General features: G+C 50.8%; 1 long non-coding RNA gene across 2 annotated transcripts; it reads left to right on the forward strand.

Moving 5' to 3' along the window:
* Window positions 1-901: 901 nt before the first annotated feature.
* On the forward strand, window positions 902-4,404 carry LOC129048010 (uncharacterized). Of its 2 annotated transcripts, none has more exons than XR_008509989.2 (2): window positions 902-2,724; window positions 3,897-4,404. It is a non-coding gene; the product is annotated as an uncharacterized LOC129048010 (long non-coding RNA). The 2 variants fall into 2 exon arrangements; XR_008509990.2 differs by having other exon boundaries at window positions 4,253-4,404.
* The last annotated feature ends 1,432 nt before the right edge of the window (window positions 4,405-5,836 follow it).

The following is a 5,836-nucleotide window of genomic DNA, read 5'->3' on the forward strand; positions in this document are numbered from 1 at the left end:
CACAGTCCCAGAGGCCAGAGAAGGCAGATGGTGACTTTGAGCCTATGGCCCCAACTCTCCCTCCCCCACACAAGGCCACTGATATGTTTTGGCTGTGTCCCTACTCAAATCTCATCTTGAACTGTAGTTCTCATAATCCCCAAGTGTCATGGGAGGGAGCCGGTGGAAGGTAATTGAATCATGGGGGTGATGGTTTATAAATGGCTTTTATCCACTTCACTCAGCTCTCATTCTCTCTCCTGCCACCCTGTGAAGAGGTGTCTTCCACCATGATTGTAAGTTTCCTGAGGCCTCCCAGCCATGTAGAACTGTGAGTCAATTAAATCTCTTTTCTTTATAAATTACCCAGTCTTGGGTATTTCTTCATAGCAGCATAAGAATGGACTAATACAGCCACCTAAGCCACACTTCCCCTTGAGCATCCAGGCACAACCACTGGAGAGAAGCGAGACAAGGGAGCTATCTGGGGAGATCAGGAACTTCAAGAAGGACCAGTTTAGATGATTGTACTGGACAAATGGAATCCACACATAGGGGAAAGTGTCCTATTGTTCCCACTGGCCAATGGTTGTGGGGCTCAAGAAGACAAAATAAAGAAACAACATTTATCCACATTTCCAAGTTGTAATGTGAATAACATTTGTGATCTTGCGAGCTACACATACACACACACAAACACATGCACATGTAAATAGAAAACATCTGAAAGGATCTATGATCAATTGATAGCAGTGATTACTCCTAGAGAGAGATTTTTTACTCTATTGGTTTTGTTTTTATTTTTAAAAATGTATTTATCTCTCTTTTTTTGCTAAAAGCATTGAAGCGGGAGAGAGAAGGAGAAAGTATCAGGTGGTGGAGGAATATGTCTGGAAATGATCACTGGGTAGGCAGGTCTGGGTTAGGAATCCTGGATCCACAACTTACCTGCTGTGTGTTGGAGGGCAAGTTAATAAATCCCTCTGAGCCTCAGTTTCCCCATCTATACAATGAGAGATGGCAATAGGACCTCCTCCCTAGGACAATGGTAAATATTCAGTGAAATAACCCATGTAAAGCATTCAGCAGAGCACCTGACACGAAGTCAATGTTAACTTCTGTGTATAACAAATCCTATCATCAGATTTTGCTTTTGTTCATTATTTTGAAAGATTAGAAATTCAGAAAAATCAAGAGAATAGTATAATAATCACACACAGTCATTCCACCTAGATTCACTGAAAATATACAGGCATGTGTTCTCCCTTTTAAAAATGAACCAAACATTTCAGATCAAGCTGCAGCCCTCCCAGCCGCCCCCAGGCTCCCCTCTGGCCTCCTTTCTCCTGGGCAGGTCCCAGCCGGAGTGTCATACGTTTGCTTTTGCACCAGTTCTCCCAAGTGCAGCTCCCCTGCTGGGTGGTGGGAGGCCTTATCCCCTGAACTCGATGATGCAGAGAGGGACACCTAGAGACACAGGTGGCAGGTGAGCAGCAGGCGAGGCAGGAGGAGCCATCCAAGGGAGGGCCCCATGAGCTGCCCCAGAGAAGGGGAGGTGAGAAGAGGGCCGGAAGCTGTTCCAGGCGCCTGATGGGCTCTGAGATCTGCCAGTTTCCTGACATTGGTTTAGTCATGATCACCTGCACACAGTCCCAGGGCCACTTGCAATGTCACCTGCACAGTTGGCCCCACCTCCCAGTGTTACCAATACAGTCACAGAGTCACACAGAATGTCCCCTGTACCATCAGCCCCATCACCCCATGACAATCCAACATGTACAACGTCACCTGCCCGTTAGCGAGTCTCACTATGAACAGCAAACACTCACTCATGCTGTCACCTGCACAGCCACGCAGTCACTCACGACCTCACCTGCTCACGCCCAGTCCCATCGCAGAGTGTCACAGGCACAGTCATGCAATTTCCACAGCCGCGTCCACACAGTCCCTCACGGTGTCACCTGCACACAGCCACACAGTGTCCCAGGCACAGTCACACACAATCCCACAGAGTCACCTGCCTGCAACCAGCCACGCACGGTCATTTGCCGTCCCATGCTCCATCAGCCTTGCCAGGGGGTCTGACATCACAAAGTGTCACAGGCAGGCCCCTCCCCCGCAGAGCCCTGCCCACAGACCCCACTGCCCACCATGTGCCTGCCAGTCAGCCTGGGCTAGGGCTGCCCTGGTCAGAGGTCTGGGCCTGCCTTTGCCCTCAAGCTGGCTCTTCAGGAGCGGCTTGGGTTCTACGTGAGCCCCGAGGATGAGACTGGAGCCGGGGCCTGCTGCTGCTGGAAGCACAGCCAACGCAAAGAAAAGCCTTTGTTCTTGGTGCGTTGGTCATTAAGAGGAGTCGGAATCCCTCTGCCAGCCCCTCCCCTCCAACAAAGGAACAAAACAGCAGCTATTTTTAGACTCGTGTCAAACTCCCCCTCAGAACCTGGGTGGGGAGTCCCAGGAGAGGCACGTCTGCGAGGGCTCTAATGAGCCTGCGGCCGGCAGGTCCTGCTCTCCAGGCAGCTGGCCCTTGGCTCTGCCGGGGGAGAAGCAAGCCCAGGATAGTCCCGAGACAAAGAGGAAGGCCAGACAATGAGAACAATGCCCGGAGCCCCAGGATGCCCACTTCCGGGGAGCAACCCCCACTCTTTGGAAGGAGATCTCCCTGGACACAGGGCAAGGGCATCAGGACATCCCCTACCTTGTGTAATCCTCCAGGCACCTCACTGGCTCCGTGTCCCAGAGGAGGTGAGTGACTTGCTTGGAGGGGCAGGTGTTTTCTGCTGCATGAACCTTGTGTGATGGGATACTCTGGATGGCCCAGATCCAAGTCTGATGGTCCAGATCCCAGCTCTGCCCCTTACACTTGTGTGGCCTCAGGCCTCAGTTTCCCCACCTGTAAAATGGAGATGAGGCCAGTCGTGGTGGCTCACACCTGTAATCCCAGCACTTTGGGAGGCCGAGGTGGGCGGATCAACTGAGGTCAGGAGTTTGAGACCAGCCTGGGTAACATGGTGAAACCCTGTCTCTACTAAAAATACGAGAATTATCTGGGCATGGTGGCGCGCACCTGTAATCCCAGCTACTCAGGAGGCTAAGGCAGGAGAATTGCTTGAACCTGGGAGACAGAGGTTGCAGTGAGCCGAGATCGCACCACTGCTCTCCAGCCTGGGTGACAGAGTGAGACTCAGTCTCAAAAACTAAAATAATATAAATAAATAAAATGGAGATGATAATTCTCGCCTCCACGGTTGCTTTGAAGAGTCTGGGAGATAAGACCTGGGCACATAGTAGGTCCTCAGCCAGTCCGAGAGCCCTGCATTGTGTGGGCTCCTTGCCAAGCAAGGGCTTTTTCTTGTTCAAAGCTGGCTCCAACCCAACACACTGCCGGGCACATAGTAGGTGCTCAATAAATATTTGCTCAAGAGGTTAATGAAGGGTATTTACCAGTCTTCAGCCCCACAGGCTTGACCCAACTTAAGCCACTTTCTTCCCAAGCGCTGCTGCCCAGCCTCCTCTTGGAAAGAAACTTTCTGGCTAGGGTAGAGCCCTGGTCTGCAGTTAACAAGCTGCCTCCCCAGGCTGGAAGCCCCGTGCTGCAATGACAGCATTCTGACACCAGGGGGCGCAGTCTCTTAAGGTTTCCACTGCAGCCTGGGTCCTTCCCGCCGGGGGCCTGGAGGGCTGGAGAGGACGCGACCCACCCGGTGGGGCACCTGCCCACCCTCATTAGCAGAGATCTGCGGGGTCGTTCTAAAACTCTGTGGAGCAGCAGCATTACAACCAAGTCATCATTCCTCAATGCTTAGAAAGAAGCATTTCTTCAGGTCTCTCCTCACTGACTTTAAGCCACTTTCTAGTGCCTTGTCCTCAAAGACTATCTATGGTGACCTCTTGCTCCCCAATTCTTGCCCGACCAGACTTCGAGATTCCTTGTTCTGTCATCCTTCTGTTCCCCCAGCTGGGGAAGCCCAGTCCATCAGAGCCGGAAGGGCCTTCCTAGATGATCTCATGGTCTTCCAGCCCATTCTACAGATGGGAACGCTGAGGCCCACAGAACAGAACTGCATCCTCCAGGATGAACGGCGAGGAGGAAGCAGCCAAGATCCATGCCCAGGCTGTCTTTTTCAGCTGGCGCCATTTTGCTCATGGATTGTTTCACTGTTGTTCTAGGGAAAGGGAGAATGGGGAAAAAGGAGGGAAGAGAAGGGGAAAAAGGGAAGGGAAAAGGGAAAAAGGAGGAAGAAAGACCCTGAGCCTTCTTATTCTGTTCCAGACTCTAGGTGTTCCTCTTCACCCTCGGCGTTTCCCTGAGTCCTCTACAAACCCTTGAAAAACAACCGATGATTATCTCCGTTGATGGATGAGGAAAGTGAGGCCGGGTGAGGTTGCCCCAAGTTTCACAGCTAATAAATAACAGTACCAGTATTTGCCCCAGGGCCATCTGATTCCCAAATTGTATATGGTTCAACCTAATACAGCAGAAAGAAATTCCCACATTCTTTCTGCTGTATTAAGTTGAACTGCATAAAATCGCTGTTCCCATGGCCAGGCATGGTGGCTGAAGCCTGTAATCCCAGCACTTTGGGAGACAAAGGCAGGTGGATCACTTGAGGTCAGGAGTTCGAGACCAGCCTGGCCAACATGGTGAAACCCTAGCTCTACTAAAAATTAGCCGGGTGTGGTGGCATGTGCCTGTAATCCCAGCTACTTGGGAGGCTGAGGCAGGAGAATCGCTTGAACCTGGGGAGGGGGAGGCTGCAGTGAGCTGAGATCACCCCACTGCACTCCAGCCTGGGTGACAGAGTGAGACTACGTCTCAAAAAAAGTAAAAAATAAAATAAAATAAAATTACCGTTCCTGTAGGTCGAAATTTTTCAAATATCTGGTATGCTTAAGCTCAACAGTATGCCAAGGGAAACCCTTATCCTGAACGTAAGAGCCATTTACTGGAATACTCTGGTGGCAGTGGGGGAGGGGAAAACCGATTTCTTTAGGTGCAAAACACCCTGGGGAGACCGCTGTTCCCTCCATCCCACCCCCAAAGCCCAGATCAAGATCCTGGAGTGGCCACCTGGCTCTAGAGGCCCAAGTTCAAGAACTTCTGACCACAGAGGGGTCACACAGCATGGGTAGGAGGAGCTTTAGGGTGAGGAGTCCTGGGGCGGGGATGTGGCTTCTCCAATGATGCCAGGGACGCCCCTTGGAAGAGAGACAAATCTACGTAGTATAAATTTAGAATGTCACAGAATGCCACAGAATATCGTGACTAGAATGCCACAGAGTGCTACAGAATGTCCAGGAATGTCGTAAAATGCTCTGGAATGGCAAAGAATGTCACGGGGTATTGTGAATTCTTGTAAATGTCAACGGATGTCATAGAATGCTGCAGATCGTTGTAAATGTCATGGAATGTCAAGGACCACCTTCCGAAGACGACGTCATCAGAGAGTGCTGCAGATAGCTGTAAATGTCATGGAATGACTTAGAACATCATGCTAGACCATTGTTGGGTGTTACAGAATGTCAGCACCAGAGAATGTCAAGGAAACTTTGAGCCAGCCAGAAAGGACTTTGGTGATCATCCAGGTTCACCTGCTCATTTTGCAGATGGGAAAACTGAGGTCCGGAGAGAGAAAGGGCCTTGTCTAGCGAAGCTCAATCAGATGGTCGTTGGCAAAGGCAGATTCAAAATCTGGGTCTCTGGACTCTCCGCCCAGAGCAGCCTCCCTCGGCTCAAGGCTCTTGGGAACTAATTAACCCTGTCATGGAAACAATGGTGCCTAGTGGGTATTAAGCAAAACTCCCAGTTCTGACTGGCACTAGCCTTAAGTCAGAATGGGGAATTAACTCCACATGT

The sequence above is a fragment of the Pongo abelii genome, chromosome 13, assembly GCF_028885655.2.
Source record: "Pongo abelii isolate AG06213 chromosome 13, NHGRI_mPonAbe1-v2.0_pri, whole genome shotgun sequence".
Lineage (NCBI taxonomy): Eukaryota > Metazoa > Chordata > Mammalia > Primates > Hominidae > Pongo > Pongo abelii.